Below are 17477 nucleotides of genomic sequence, written 5' to 3'. Positions count from 1 at the left end.
ATTGAAAGCCCACACACCAATCTGGGTACCTAACAAAAATGTGCCTTGCTCCAATACAATAAAAGTGAGCACACAATAAATCCTCTTTTGAGGCTTATTTTATATCCATAATACGTGTTAGTTTGACATGTTAAAAAGAACGAGTTTGCTTTCACTTTCTTTACATCATGCAATACAACAAGATGAAAGTTTGTGTCAAACAAATACTTTTAGCAGGTGACCTTTTCTCAAAAAAGTCTTGTATTGTGTGTCTAAGTGCCGAAAGTTTAGTGTAGGTAAACATTTGATTTTTCATGCTTTCATTAGGTTGTATTTCGGGGCCTGTAGCCTTCATCCTGGTTGTGTAAAATATAGCCACAATGAAACTCACTTGGCATAACATGTTCTTTAAGGATTCACTATAGCCAGATATGCAAAATAAGTGAGTTGTGCACTTGGCATATAAGGTCTATAAATGATTGTTGCTCTTGAGAGTCAAAACATAAATATGTTTACCTTCTAGCACTTGGAAGGTGTGCGGTCAGATGTCCAAATTGCAAAATGGGTTTCATTCTCAGCTTCATCAAATTGATCGTGGGCAAAAAATGAATCGCATGGTCCTGAGAAATATCCTCCCTACTAATCGGGCCAATTTCAGGAGTAATTTTCCAATCTCACAGAGCAGTAAATCAAGGGTAAAAACCACGTATTAAAAGGTTACAAATTGTATTTGACCTCATTTCTCACCCCATGGGATTTTCTTTTGTGTTTAATACATGTTTTAAAAATTATTTAATAGTAATAACAAATGGCAAAAATGATTAGCAGAATATATCTGTAGGTACAATTTATGAACCGATGGTTCTGAGGAGAAAAACAATATAAACTGATAACATTTAGAATAAATGATCTAAATGAGAGAATAATAACAGTATGATATCCATATACAAATCAACTAGATTAATGATCGAATCATTATATGGAGATTAGATAAAGATTATAAAAAACGAACGAGGGGTAGGCAGAATGAAGACGAACCGATAATGGAGGGAAAAGAGGGGGAGGGAGCACTTTAACACAGTGAGAGTTGGGTAGTACAAATAATTGTACACATGTAATCGGTAACTTCTCCCTGGGATGTTCAACTTTTTTGCAGCCCAGAATTAAATATGCATTCCTACCACCAACTGGTCAAAGCTGACGGATTCCAAGTGAATGCCTCACGCCATGTAAATACATTGCAGGAGGCATTTACGATTACACTCCAAAGTGTAAACAATGCACGGAAACCTTGGTCCGCCTAAATGACCACCCTTTTGAGCTCACTGGTGCAAACAATCGAAATTGCTTGTGTAGCAATGCTAACACCTAACTGTTCGCGTATGTGTCCCTCTGCATTCATTGATCAGAAGGAATACAATGACCATCTTCCCACCAAAGCCTCGGCAGGATATGCTGCCTTCAGTAAAAAGTTTAGAGCAACTCTTCTGGATGGGCAGGTTTGAAGCTATACACCTGTCTGCTCACCGTTTCATTGATACAGCCACCATGTGTCCCTCAGTAGGTTTCCATGGGGATTGTCAGATATTATGGGTGTTCTTTTCTTTCAGCACCCTCTTTCACCCATGAATCGCAATTATTCATTTTTTATTAGTTATCTTTCTGACCATCCTTTGCCTTAAATCATGCCAACCTGTGTACACCACGATACTGGAGCCACAACAGGGCAAAATCAGTCTGTCATTGATGGACATCTTTGAGAGATGGCTGCTGATGGGACTTGAATGAGAGTGAAAGTGAATGTGGAAAAATGATTGGAGTGGGTAAAGGGGAGAGTGCGTCGAAATGCAAATGAAAAGTGAGAAATTAAGAACAATTTTGTGACATTACCGGAGTTCAGCCCCAACCCACTTAAAGTCTAGATTGAGGAGTACCTGAAACTTCTTTTTTTTTTACAATTAAAACACTGTTCCTGGTGTGGTTTTCTCCTCTCTAAACGATGGTTTTTGTGTCATTTGTTTCCTCTGACCCATGCTATGCTAAAGTAGTGTGTGTAATATTTAATGTTTTAGCATTTCTTTAAATGTTGTAATGGAAAAGCGTCAGATGGCATGCATTAGTCCTGCTTAAGGCTTTAAGTGTGCACTTGTGTTAATGTTAAAGGCGAGGGTGGTGTTATATCCTATGCTTGGCACACTCTGCCTGGCTGCCTTGGAATGTGGGGCGGTGAGCAGCAGGCAGGATTCCACTGAAATCAGCTGAGGGAGGTCGTCTGGGCGAAGCCTGAATTGCAAAAAACCTTATTTATTACCTCTGCATGATATGATATTGATGACGCGCCTTTACACATGTGTTTTTAGGCGCCACAAGACAGAGGAGGGGAGACATAGGGATGACAAGACAAACGATCTTACTAGGCCCTGTGACATTCAGATCGTGCAGTGCAATGAGAAGTGCAGGGGAGAGGGTGAGGGGAGAAGTGCAGGGAAGGGGTACAAGGGCAAGGGCAGTCAGGGTAGCAGTGCTCTGAGTGTGAGGATGGTAGTGGACTATTTTTGAAGTGTATTTTATGGTTGCATATTGCCCTTTCTAAAGAAGGCTTATTTTAAAACTGATTGTTAAATTAATAAATAATTATTTTAATAAGAAACCTTGAATATAAGTGGGATTTGAATGCTTGTCACTGTGAATCTCTATGTTGGACCTCTTCAGCTCAAATTGAACCCTCTTGAGTTCAGTCTGGCTGCTAGGTCACTCTACCAACTTGTGTAGTACAGACCTATGCAAAAGGTTGGGTTACCTACTGCCAAGAGGACAAGGCTGGTGTAGTCGACCACGGGGTTACTACATACAATCTTGCCTAACACTAACAAAAAGCAACAGAGGTAGGACCCTAGAGAAGGGAAAAAGCCTAGAGGGCACAACAGTAGCATAATGGGTGCGCAGAGACAATGTACTTTGATACCAGCGTTTAAGTGAAAGTATGTGAGAGGGCAGAACAGTTTAGTGAAGAGCAGTAATGGCTGCTCCCCCTGCCCGCACCTTTCTTACTGTACAGTCATTGATGGTTGACGGCTGCGCAGCATACTCACACTCTGGGCTGCAGCCCCTTTGTCGCCAAACACCTGCATCGCACAATACCACACTCTTAGCCTGCGCAGGCTTTGCCATAGAGGGTCCGATCCTCGCTTCATAAGGGATCCGATGCGTGGAACGTAGTGCAACGTGCTACGCTACATATCAAATGCCCAGCGCCTCCTGCAGTTCTGCCTTGCACAACACCGCACCCTTAGTCTTCGCAGGCTTTCCTGCCCATGGTCCATTATTACAGTTTCCACTCATACATACTTATCACACATCAATATGCAATAGGCAGCAGAAATCGAACATGCCCAAAACACACTTCATAAAAGAAAGGCAAGTATTGTGGGACTCTCACCCTAACTCGTCCGCACTCGGGCCGGACCATTGTGATGTTGTATCCATAAACACGAACGGTCACTTCAGAGACATAGGATACATGAATGGAGCCCCGGTTGTCGTTCTTGGTCTCAACGCTGAATTCAGGATGCGAGCTATTTTCCCCATAGTTCCTGACCACAGTATAAGTACAGGTTCCCTGGAAGTCGTAGCTCATGCCATCGAAAGTGTGGTAATGGGGATCGCCCCAGATCGTGCAGACGGTTTCCCAGTCTTTCACGCACACGGCATGATGTTCCACTATTCTGCAGGTCTCCTCGTTTGTGCATTTCGCCGCACGGCAATTCTTCGGTTTGGCTGCTGCAAAGATGGACAAGGGGAAGCCACTTGTTACACCACAGTTTGCTGCCACTAGCTTTCGAAACACTGTATAGAGTGTTAAAACTAAAGTGCGGTGTTTTGTCTACATGCATCACACACAAACCATTTGCAGATTGATCCAATGGCAGGGCTTTGCTTTCAGGGATAGCTCCTGTAGTTTGTGACTGTGCAGGCTTGCCTCCCTGCGCCTGCGAGCCATCCCACATGCAGGCAGATTGCTGAGATAGGAAATGGCAATGACAACAAAATGATGGCGTTGAACCAATCTGCAAATAATCCCACTCTAGGAAGCGTGCACAAATTACACTGCAACAACAAAGAAAGAATGTAGCGTGAAATAGCGCCTGATGTGTGACAAAATACATGTTCTGTGTGTTTTCTTGTCATAGAGTTTTCAAATGTTCGCTTTTTGGAAGACGCCATGCAAAAGTGTTTGCAGTTCATCCCATTCAAATCCCATGCCTGATTTTTAGTTTGGGCTATTAGAGCCCCCTATATAGCAGAGCGAATGACATGTGAGGAAGGACACACATAGTTGCCAACATGACCCATTCCAATCTGTAGGTGCATATCTTGTTTTTTTCTTTGCATTCTGGAAGTGTAGTCCGAGTTTTATAATGGGAAAAGTGGAACTACAACTGCCAGAATGCAAAGAAAAAAACAGGACTAGATAAGCACCTACAGATTGGAATGGGTCATGTTGGCAAGTATGCACACAGCAGCTGTAAATGGTTACCGGTCTAATAAAAACGTCTTAACCAAGTGTGCCTTCAGCCACCTAATTTGTTTCTCTTCCTTGCACAGAAGTCCTGTTAAGAACAAACAATGATAAATCCACCAGTTTTGGCTGGAGGTATTTGATAGGCATTTTCCAGGTACTGCCATCAAAAGCCTAGATAATCCCTACATGTTCCAGCTGTTGTGATCTTTTGGCTGGGTAGCACCATTGTATCAGTGCCTAGTAAATGCCTATCACATACCCTCACAAAAGCCCAAACTGTTGGTTTTGCCGATGCTTGTTTATTTGCAATTGTGCAAGATACAGGCGGTTAAGAGGATGGCTTACCATATGTTTGAAAATTTAAGCCATGACAATAAAACGGGACATATTGAACGCTGGGTTGGGAGACATGGCGATGTTGTTACTCATCGTGTGGTCCAGCTAATGTTTAAGACTACATCTCCCATGATCATTCAGCAGCGAATATCTTGGCAATGGCTAATGATAGTGGAGTCCAAAACATATAGAGGGCTACATAATGAGTAACTGGGACGTATTACTTACCAGTAGTCTTCTTTACTCCTGGTGTTACTCTTCCTTGTTACAATACTTATTTCTGATGTACCCAACTCAATACCCAACTTCTTTTTATTTGTGTTACTTTTTCTCTATGCCCTGCCCCTACCACCAGCAGTATAACACCCCCAGTATCCAAACATGCTTCAGTTAATTACCACTTTGGCCACTCCATCCATGCCAGCTCGGTGAGGTGGGATTTAATTATTGTGACGAGGAATAGTTGGAGCAGGAGTAATGAAATTAATAGTAAGTAATCTGAGCATTGACTCGATATACCTCTTCCTTGTCCAAGGACTTGCTTACTTACTTTGATGAGTATCACCCTATCACTGCGCAAACCTTTACTGCGCATACTACATTTTGACATCCCAATTTCACTGCATATATATGTTTGGGGGGGATCGGTAAAGTAAACAATAAATGTGAGGGATAAGGGGGGATGTGAGGGGTTACCCCCACATACACATGCAGTGAAAAAAATGATATTCTCATATGCGCAGTAAAAAATGCACAGTAATCACATAGATCCCTTTCATGTATGGGTCCAAATAACCAACTCAGACTAAGGTGTAACATCACTTTATTGGCCACTCTCGACTAACGAGCATGATTTCTGTATAAACATCCCCTCAACACACAAGTCCCAAAGTCACCAGACCCCTGCCTGGGGAGAGTCAGAAGTTCATGTCTAATTAAAGTGTTTGGATCCAGCTAGGAGGCAGCTTGTCGCATGACCAGAATTGACACCCCCTGAGTTTCTGCCAATGAGGGAACCATTGTTGTGGTTGATCACCCCTGGACCTTTAGAGAGGTGGCGGAGAAGGCTCCTGGTATCTCATAAGTCATGCAAATCGTCCCCTTTAACCATCAACTGACCATGGGCATGGTGGCAAGAACCCCCAAACATAATGAACAGACTGTCTGATCTCCAGAAGGGGGCTGATTTTCTCCAAATGCATCAGGACTGCCCTCGTTACATCAAACCAACTATACTCCATCTCTTTAGGTGAAGAGGTATCCGGGAAGAATGAAGGAAGAACAGTCTCCTGTGATAAATACAATTGAGACACAACTTTTGGGCAGAGAAGGTGGCTCACACCGAGAAACAAAGCATCCACCTGTACCACTAGATATTATGCTTTGCAATCTCCCTAAATATATTGACAGTAGTGGTGGCCACCAAAAACACAGTATTAAGTGTTAGCATATTCAAAGATACCTGACCCAGGCATTCAAAAGCAGCCCACTGCTAAAATGTGTAATACCAAAAGGCAATACTATGGGGATGTTCCAGACAAAGCTACAGACACAGCTAAGAGTCGATTCGGCACTGCCACCTTACCTGAATTGTTACCCCATGACTCCCTGAATGCTCTTATGCCCATTGTTTTCAAATCAAAACCTTCCAGAGGCATTTTCAGAAGGTCCAGGATAACACAATCCAAAGCCAAAAAAAACCTTCTCACATCAGCTCTGAAAATTGCCCCAATCCCTATAACAGCCCTTTAAAATGGAGGGCAGATTAGCATTGTTGGCAGCCTGAGGTGAACCTGTTCACAACCCCTGCAGATGCAACATTTTCTCTCCATTTTCAAACTCCCTGAATTTTTAGAGCTTCCTGGAAGCCCTTCATGGGACATGGATGGCTGGGAAGGAGATCCACTGGGGAAATTTCTAGCTCCAAGATTAGGGATAACCAGGCCAACTGCAAGGCCAGAATGGAGCCACCAGAATGGGCTCTGCCAATTAATCCTGGATATTTATAACCACCTTTTGTTATCAACAGCAGAGGAGGTGAGTCATACATCAGACAACCCAGCCACTGAATGGCCATCACACCCCTACCCCCCCTCAGGCACTTTGACAAGATAACCTGGAGCAGAGCAGTGGAGTTTTTGCTTTTTGTTGTGAAGCAAAGAGGTCCAACACTGGTGTTCCAAACTTTCTACATATTCTGAGGAATGTCTCCTGGTGTAATTCTCACATGGCTAAGGGGACTTGGCTCTTCCCCGCAGAGTTGTCTGTGTCCCTCATGTGCAATGCCTTGACAGGAAAGAGGTTAATCTCTGCCCAACCCCCCAGCTCGATGCCCCGCTCTTCCAGGTGGCTGAAGTGAGGACACCCTTGCCGGTTGTTGTATTGTCCATATGCAGGATTACTGATCTCCACTGAAGCATTGGAAAGAAGAACCTCAGGGCCTGTAGAGCTGCTGATAGTTTCATTAAATTGGAAGAGTGGGCCTCTCTTAATTCGACGATCCGTCCTGGTGTTTTTGGTCCTCCACAACAAGTCTTTATCCAATCTCACTGGTGTCCATAGAAAGAATGATTGGAAAGTCCTGGATTATGGGGCAACCTTTTAGAAGGTTGTACTTCTATGACCGCCACTGTGATCCTGGTTTGTATATCCTGGTGGGACTGGAATGAGTCTCTCAAATTCCTGGTACACCCCACTCGAGTTCCTGTGCAGATGAGATAACTGGAGCCTCAAGTGCTGTCGTGGCCACTGAACCAGGAAGACAGATTAGCGCGTTTGGCCCTGGCCGGCAAAAGCTCCTTGGTAGTGACCTGTGCCTCAGACATGAGGTCCTTGAGGGCTATCGGTAGTCTGACGCTCAATTTTGCTGTTAGCATTATCTTCCCACCTGCCGTCTAGAATCTTGTTCGATGAATTGGAGATCCTCTGAAGGAAATATCTGTGATTGTCTGTTGCATCCTGGATGACTTCCTTTGGAGCGAGCAACGATTTGCCCACTAGACTGGGGTGAAAAGTGACTGGTTAGATGGATTGAAGTAAGGCCTTTTCTTTCCTCATCAAAGGGAACAATTTTAGTCAGAAACCTTGAAATGGCCACGACTCTGAGGAAGACCATGACTAAGAATCCAAAGATAAAGGGGGTGTTGAATGTCTTTCTTTATCCCTCTCCAGCATAATAGCTTTCTAAAATAACTCTAGGTGTTTTTTTTTCAGAGATACCAGACTTCCCCCTTATAGCTATTCCTGGATCTCCCTCTGTGGGTGAAGAACTGGAAAACCTCAAATCATTTGGCTCTGTTTCTCGGTGATGCCCCATGTTAGAAACACTTCACAGATATCTAGCCGGGGCCAAATGTTAAGTGAACCAGTTCCCGGCATCTATCACTACCTCCTTTGACATGCATGCATTCCAACACTGGCAGACACAATTCAACATGGCTGCCCGGCTGTAGCTGATCACCAGGTCTACCAGACGGTGTGAATGTTCAAGCAGGGCCATCAGGAATGCATTTCTCATAGCAGGCTCCAGTGCTTGTTTAGAAAAAATGAGTGCTGGGGCTCAAATATTTACTAACATGCCCATGACACATCAGAATGAGTAGGCCTCTGCCCACTGTTGCCACCACCCATGGCTGCTCCCCTTGCTGTCAACATGTATAGGGTTAAAGCTGCAGCTCCCACAGGCTTATTCTGGTTGACGGATGTACTCGGTCACTATGGCAGATGTGTGATTTACAAATACCAATCAACATACTATAAAATAGCATAATCGTTTCTTGACATGAGACAAATGTTTAAGTGTGTCTTTAAACACAATCATCATGCACATTTTGAATGGATTGTGTCCTCCCATGTATTCCTCATCTTAGATATATCCTTACCTTTAGGTTTCGCCTCGGAAATGTTTTCTCTCTCTCCCCAGCAGAGGGCGCTCCACTCGAGGCCATGGCGTCAATGTCCCTCGGCGGCACCCATCGAGCACCAACGTCATCCACTGTATAAGAGCCTCGAGCGCGCCCGTTGGCTTCAGTTCTGTTTTTCTGTTAGTTTTGCTTCAGATCGAGTTAAATGGCGCTTCAGTATTTTGTGTGAAAAAACGATGTTGTCGTCTTTGAACCCTTCCACACCGAAGACATGTTTTAAAAAATGCCTAAAATGTGGAAAGAAGATGTCCCTGACGGATCCACATAAGAATTGTCTTTGGTACCTCGGTCCCAACCACCGTACGGAAGACTGTGGTTCGTGCCAGTCGATGACCCACAAAGCCCTAAAAGAGCATAGAGGTAAACTGGCGATGGGAGAGGGGTTATTGAAGTCCAATTTAAAAAAGAGAGACTCAGACGAGTCTTTGAAAAAATACCATAAAAAACATAATTCGAGGAGTAGATCGAGAAAGTCTTCTTCTTCATCTTCAAAAAAGGCTAAGAAGAGATGACATCGATCTCCCTCATCCTCTTCGACATCTTCGGAAGAGGTCATAGCATGTCCATCAAAGCATGACTCTCCGAGTAAATGGGAAGCTTTTCGAGTTTCTATGCTAAAAAACTTTGAGAACGCGGCCCAGACCCCCTCAAAAAAAGCTAAAGAAGACCATGCTCCTGTTTACAAGAAAAGTGACAGAGGAAGGTCCAAAACAAGAAAAGCTAATAAAAAGACATCGAGAGCGTCATCGAGAGACTCTTCTCGATCACCTCATAAGACAGTCATCGAAGGCATTGAAGGTCCTCGAGTCGACAACTCCCTCGAAGGAAGCTACATCGAGTTCACGCTCGAAAACCTCAAAGACTCCTCGACGGTCTCCACGGCGCCCTCGACGATTACATCGAGGTTGTCGAAAGTTCCTTCGACGGTGTCAAAGGAGGTGATTAAAACTTCGGCGCCAATCGACACTTTTGTCGACACCCAAACCTTTAATAAGGGAAAAACCTGTAATGCCTGAAAAGATTTTTCAACCTGAGAGTCGACATGATTTTTTCAGGACCATGTCATCCATCTATGAGAGAGATTCATTGGAAGAGGAGGAAGTCACCTCTGCTGGTGTTAAGTCTGGCACAAAATCTGTCCCAGAGGAGTTAATTAACCCTCAATCAAGAATTCAAGATCTGCAAGAATGTTTGCAAACAGCAAGTGACCTCAATAGTTCTTCAGAGTATGAGTTTGACAAACCAGACCCATCAGAACAGGTTGATATGGGTCATAGAAAACTCATGAGCAGAGTTACAGAATTTATGGGGTGGGGTAGAAGTTCACCAGTCTGTCAAGATGATGACATGACGGATATATTATCTGGAACACCTCAACAAGACCCAATTCTACCCTTTCATATTGCCTTACAGAGAAGGGTTAGTTCTGCATGGGAACGTCCTGAAGCCATAGGGGCAGTATATAGAAGTTTGTGGCAAAATATAGACCTTGCACATCTGACCTGGAATACCTCAGCAAACACCCAACTCCGGAAATTTTGGTAGTACAGGCAGCCACTTCCACAAAGAATGCAGCATATCCTACAATCCCTCCAGACAGGGACGATAAAAAGGTGGATGCATGGTTTAGGAAAATCTTTACATCTGGCAGTATGGCTTTGAAGTCTACTAAAGAAACTTGTACCTTGGCAAGGTCCACATATTCCCTGTGGGACTGTATGTCAGCGGCAGCTGAACACATCCCGGAAGGTGAAGAACGTGATCGCTTTCTAGCTATTATAAGGGATGGTAAGGAGGCTTTGGGAGAATGCCTTCAATCAGGGTTGGACACAGCTGACAGTATCAGCAGGTCCATGGCGACTAGCATAGTGCTACGTAGATTTGCGTGGCTAAGAAAGTCTGGGTTTGCTCCTGATGTGCAATCCAGGCTTCTTAATATGCCCTTTGATGGCTCAAGGTTGTTCGGTAGCAAGGCAGATGAAAGTTTGGAGAAGCTACAGACCTCCAAAGTGGCGGCAAAATCTCTCAGTGCCACTATAAGACAACCTCAACAACGCCCCAACACAGGCTCATCTTCCTGGAGGGGTCGTCCTTTTCGCTATTATTCCTCAATTGGAAGGGGAAGAGGGCAGGCCAATCAGAGAGGTCAAAGAAAATGTCCTCGAGGGTGAGGAAAAGGTGCTAGATCAGCCCCAGCAACTGCATCTGTACCTTCAGCCGCTGCTGCCGCAAAACCTCTCTGAGGTTTTGACCCACAAGACCCCGATGGGAGGCAGGATCTCACAGCATCTAGAAGAATGCGGGGCATTAATTCAGAGGCTTGGGCACTGGAAACAGTATCCCAAGGATACTGCCTTCCTTCTCTAAACAAACCTCAGAATCACCCCCCGGAATACAACTCTGCCAAATATCCGGATCCGCTCCTGTTGCAGGAAGTTTTAACCCTGCTACAGAAAGGTGCAATAGAACGTGTATCTGTAGCGGAGAGGAACAAGGGTTGGTATTCCCAATACTTCCTTAATCCAAAGAAAGACGGAGGACTGAGACCCATCTTGGACTTGAGAAACTTTGAACAAGTTCCTAAGGAAGAACAAATTCACGATGGTCACTCTTTCTCAGATCTTTCAAGCTCTCCAACTCCAGGATTGGTTGGTATCATTGGACCTTCAGGATGCTTACTTTCATGTGCCAATACATCTCAAGCACAGAAAGTACCTGAGGTTTGCGATTGGCAATTCTCACAATCAGTTTTGAGTTCTGCCATTCGGGTTGACCTCCACCCCAAGAGCTTTCACCAAGTTGATGACGGTGGTGACAGCAAGTCTCAGGAGAGGGGGGATTCATGTCTACCCCTATCTGGATGATTGGATGATCAGGGCACGTTCTCCAGAACAAGCCCTGGATCCTCTGTACAAGACTTGTCACTTCCTTCACAAACTAGGTTTTTCTCAGAATTTAAAAAAGTCAAACATGATACCATCACAGAAAATCCAGCTTATAGGAGCAGTCCTGGATACCTGCTCGGGCAAAGCCTCGCCTCCCGAAGAGAGAGCTCACCACATTCTGCAGATGGTAACACAGTTCCAGAATGCCCAGTATCTGCCGGCCTTCGATTTTCTCAGGTTGCTCAGTCTGATCCTGCATTTTTCTGGTGCCAGAAGCCAGATTGAGAATGAGATCTCTTCAATGGGCTCTCAGAACTCAATGGTCCCAATTCTCAGGGAAAATGTCAGATCTGCTTCAGGTCCCAGCCCAAGTAGCACAGGATCTGAAATGGTGGGCTTGTAGACATCATATCCTCAGAGAAGAATCTTTTTGGCAGCCATGGCCGAAGATAACAGTAGTGATGGACGCCTCACGTATGGGGTGGGGAGCCCATATCAACGATGTGACAATCAGCGGACGTTGGTCTCCATCGGAGTCCAAACTACACATCAATCTTTTGGAGTTGAGGGCAATCAAACTAGCGCTGAAGGCCTTCCTGCCCTCTGTACGGGGAAAGAATGTTCTGATAATGATGGACAACACAGTGGCCATTTATTACCTCAACAAAAGAGGAGGAGTGGGGTCACTGCCGCTGTGCAGAGAGGTGATGCAGCTCTGGTTCTGGGCAATACAAGAAGGGATCTCTCTATCAGCAATTCATCTAGCTGGAGAGCAAAACACAACAGCGGACGCTCTAAGCAGGCAGAGCACAGTCTCTCACGAGTGGGAAATGGATCAGGAAGTCATTCAAGAGATCTTCACCTTTTGGGGAACCCCTCAAGTAGATCTGTTTCGTGACCAGGGCCAACCGGAAGTGCAAACTATACTGCTAAATGGAATTTGCCCCGAGAGGAGCTCTACGGGACGCGTTCGTAGTGGAATGGGAGTTTCCACTTCTGTATGCATTTCCTCTAGTCCCTGTGATCCCTCAAGTAATCAGGAGGTTGAGGAAGTTCGGGAAAACCATGATCCTAATTGCTCCGGATTGGGCCAGGAGAACGTGGTACCCAGACCTTCTGGACATGTCCATCTGCCCTCCAATATGTCTTCTCTCACAACAGGAAGGTCATGTTCTCCATCCGGAGGTCAACACACTCAACCTTCACGCATGGCTTCTGAAAGGCTGAGATACAAGGATTGGGATCTTCCGGATGACGTGATGGAGATTTTGCTTTCGGCCAGAAGGCCAGCAACCAAATCTCTGTATCAACGCCGTTGGAACAAGTTCAGTAACTGGTGCAGAGAAAAGATTGTGGACCCATTTCAATGTAATATTCCCACAATATTATCTTTTCTATTACATTTAGCTAATCTGGGGCTCCAGGATGGTACGATAAAGGGATGCATAGCAGCGCTATCCATCTTTAAGCGCTCTTCAGAAGAAGAATCTTACTTCAAGATACTCTTAATAATTCAATTCTTAAAAGGTTTAAATAATGTGTTCCACCAATACCTTTCCAGGTTCCAGTGTGGGATCTGAACTTGGCTCTAAAATTTCTCACATGCATTCCATTTGAGCCTTTGCATTCTTGTCCGCTAAGGCTCCTTACTTTGAAAACAATACTCCTTGTAGGATTGACATCAGCCCGCAGGGTAAGTGAGTTGGTGTTAGGACACTCACCCGGGAACGGAAACGTCCGTATCCTTGTGGGCGGGGAGATGCCTGGCGGTTATACCCGCGGTATCGTCTTCGCTCATTTGGGGTGCATGCGTTCATACACGGAAACGGCAGGGAATGGGCTTGTGGTTCAAGCCTCGTTTCTAGGAATATCTTGGTTCCGCGCATGCGCCGACTCGGATTGCGGGTCAAGCCTCGCTTCCATGCCGAGTCACTATAAAAGAACTTCCTGGTCTTGTACTCGCCGCGTCTCAACGCGGTTTGGTCCTGACCTCCCGCTCGCTACTGGATTACCTTGTTCTACTTGGTTACTCCGTTTACCTTCTTGTTTCCTTCCTGTTTCCCCTGCCTTCCTGTCCTGTTGGTCTGGTTCCCTGGTTGGTGGTCTGGCTTCCCTGGGTTGGGTTAGTCTGCTCCTGGTCTGTGTTCCTTGTTCCTACCTGCCTTTCTTTTCCCTCCAACTTGCCCACCTTCCCTTGCCTGGTTTCTTCTCTGCCTTGTGCTTGGGTACCAGTGCCTCATCGGTGCCTACTCTGCCTTTTCTGCTTCCTGCAGCTGCTGCCACTCTACGATCTTGGCAGTCCTTTTCCACCATCTTCGAGAGAGTCTCTGCAGTATAAAACAACGCACTCAAGTTTGCTGTTAACATCTACTGACCCTCCCTGTTCAGTGCTCGCACTGTTCCGGCGCCACGTAAATCCAGGGAGGTGTCCATCCGTGGCGTCAGGAAACGGACCCTTTTTCAATCCTGCAAATCAGGACGGGATCTGGGCCGGTTCTTGGCGTTACCTTGTCGTCCTTCGTTCTACGATCAACGTCCTGGCGACCCCGGCACGCAAGCCTTCAGGAAACACAGGTACGCAGCGTCCACGGGACGCACATCTTGACAGTTGCAGGCGCTTTCGAGCGACCCTCGTCACACCATCTTTTATAAGGACAACGTAGTTCTTAGGGTCAAAACTTATTTTTTACCTAAAATTGTTTCGGATTTTCATCTGTCACAGAAAATAACTTTACCTACTTTTTACCCTCCTCCCAATGCAAGCAAGGAAGAGGAGCGGTTACATAGACTAGATCCCAGAAGAGCTCTTAGTTTTTACATCTCAAGAATGGCAAAGATTCGTCAGTGCGACCAACTTTTTGTGGAGTACACTGGACGCAAACTGGGTCTTCCGGTAACCAAACAAACTTCACCCAGATGGACAATTTTAGCCATAACAGAATGTTACAGATTGGCTGGAAAAGAACCACCTGATGGTCTGAGAGCTCATTCAACCAGGGGCATGGCAACTTCAACAGCTTTAAAAAGGGGTGCCCCTGTACAAGATATTTGTGCAGCAGCCACATGGTCATCCATGCACACTTTTATAAAACATTATGCTTTGGACTCGACCTCTTCTCAAGGAAGTCTATTTGCTAAATCGATACTCCATTCTGTTCACGTTTAAAAAGGATACTGTACTCCCACCCCCAACACAAAACTGCTTTGGGAGCCTATTTAAGATGAGGAATACGTGGGAGGACACAATCCATTCGAAGAACAAGTTACTTACCAACTGTAACATTCTTTTTGATTGGATGTTCCTCCCACGTATTCCTCATCGACCCTCCCAACCAACCCCACAGTACAGTTATTGTGAATTACACTGTGAACTCTTTTAAGTCTGGGGTCAAAAAAAGGCACATCTTTAACAAAGTTAAGATCCATGGACTATATTATACGAAAAAACAGAACTGAAGCCAACGGGCGCGCTCGAGGCTCTTATACAGTGGATGACGTTGGTGCTCGACGGGTGCCGCCGAGGGACATCGACGCCACAGCCTCGAGTGTAGCGGCCTCTACTGGAGGGAGAAAAAATGTATTATGTGAGTGACAGTTAAAATAATAACGTTGCCAAAACACCACATCATAATTAAAATAGGTCTGAGACAATAAGAGCTGGGGCTCTGAAATACGTGCCAGGGCTCAGTCTTGGCAAACACCCCCACAAATTAAGCACTGGTAGCCGCCCCCCCCCCCTAAAGCCAGACAGAAAGACATCAGCCAGAAGATCTGTCTGTGCCCTTCAAGCCTAGTAGGGAGAAGATTTTTGTATCAGAAAGCAGCCAAGCTGCCTTTCCGGGTTCGCTACCTAAAGGCAGGTACATTTATAACTGAAGCATGCTGGGCCACTGAACATGGTCTACTCCTGGTGGTAGGGACAGGTCGTGGAAATAAAGGAATAGAAATAAAAAAGGTGTTCCTGACATTGAGTTGGATAAGTGCATGGTTAAAGAAAGGGCGTGTGAAGGTAAAAGCAAGAAACATGGCACCTGTTGAAGGTGACAAAGGGAAAGTCTTGTGATTGAAAAGAGGTGTGTTGCATCTCGGTTAGAGAAGTACCGTTTTACTTGAGTGCATATGCACAAATCTAAAGCAACCCTGAATATTAAGGAAAGGTGTTGGCCAGACAGTGATATGCAAAATGCAACAACACAAGTTTGAATCCGATTAGGGCTCATTTTGAGTTCAATGAAATGATTTCCAGTTTGATAGTGAGGATCTGGCATCTGCAATGTCCGGCTTAAATGAAAAAACACAATATAAACATAATGCTTCATCATAAAGTATGGCCACATTTCACACTGTGTAAGAATTCCAGTGCAGTGTACACGTGTCGCTCAAATGGACCACTCTGTTGTACAATATAATTAATTAATTCATATATTTTACAGTGCATGTGTCTACAACCTTTGGCTCTTGAGTTGTTTTTGACTACAACTTCCATCAGTCTCAGCCAGTATAGTAATTGATGAGGGATCATGGGAGTCATAGTCCAAAACATCTGGCCTGATGGAGTATGCATACCCTTTCTTTGGTGCATCATGCACTAAAGCAGGGTTCAGCAAACTCCATCATGAGATATATCATTATCTATAATTCAGATTAAAGTAACAGCCTGATCTCCCTATGGCAGCTTCACTGTAATGGGATCCCTGACTGGCTCTTTTGACCCATGGAATAATTGGAATACTCTCAAATTGTCTTGGTTTTGGTGAAATGGCTCTTATTTCTCTATAAATATGTAGTAGGCTTACCTTGCTTGCAACAGGAGAAGGAGCCGTATCGGTTGATGAGTCCAAACAGAGACATAGGATTATCTATTACATGCAGTTTGTGTAGGCTTGTGTCACTAATCAAGCTCCACGAGTAGAGCGAATCAGGAATGTCTGTCCATGTGTTTTCACCAAGTGTCTTCCCATCAAACATGACTTCCGCAGTGGACAAGGTCTTGGCTGTGACGATTGCCCAGTTATTGCTCTCAAAGGGCTCATAGAAACGGTAAGAATTGCAGAACTTGGAGGTGTCCAAAATATTGATAAGCACTGCTTCGGGTGACTGTGCTTGACGGGTCCCCCCATCACAGTGATACAAAACCTGAATGCCAGCACTTGCAGAAATGAGAACAGGACATGAGGTCAAGATCTGAAAAACCTGGCGAGCCCGCAGTCTCTTGCTAGTGGTCACTTGGTCAGTTGTATATTGCAGGCGAGTGGCTCTGGAAGCTACAATGTAGATTGTGTCAAAACTGGTGTTGAAGCCCAGCGAGGGCACAATGAACTTTTTACCCCAGCCCAAGACAGGAAAGAGCTGTACATAGACAAAGTCGCTTGTCTCTTTTCGCACGATGCATCTGTGTCCACTAAGCACAGCAATGGGCTTCGTTGAGGCAACCTGGCTGCCGGATAAGTCATGTTGGCTTTGTAATTGCAGAGCCTCGTAAGGCTTCAAGACAACTGTGAGCATTGCTCCAGAAGGATATAGCTTGCCAAGATACGTAACCGATCCTCTCAGGTGCAGGGTCACCTTGTTGTGAAATTTGTGGTTGATCACAGATAACTCTTTCTTATAACTGGATGGGGCTTCATTTGGGGTCACCACATAATATTCAGTGCCCAGCTTTTTCACTGGGGCAAGGGCAGCAGAAGCTTTGCACTGGGACGTCTGACTCGTAGAAAAAACTGAGATGTATTTGGTTGCCTTGACGAGGACAGATGATTTAAATTTTCCACTTCCAATCATCTCCAAATGATTGGGGATCACTTGCGTCTGTACATCCCCCTCGTTTAATGT

The sequence above is a fragment of the Ambystoma mexicanum genome, chromosome 1p (assembly GCF_040938575.1).
Source record: "Ambystoma mexicanum isolate Mex_15411 chromosome 1p, UKY_AmexF1_1, whole genome shotgun sequence".
NCBI classification, from domain to species: domain Eukaryota; kingdom Metazoa; phylum Chordata; class Amphibia; order Caudata; family Ambystomatidae; genus Ambystoma; species Ambystoma mexicanum.
The sequence above is the reverse complement of the archived record's forward strand: the minus strand, read 5'-3'. Positions refer to the sequence as shown.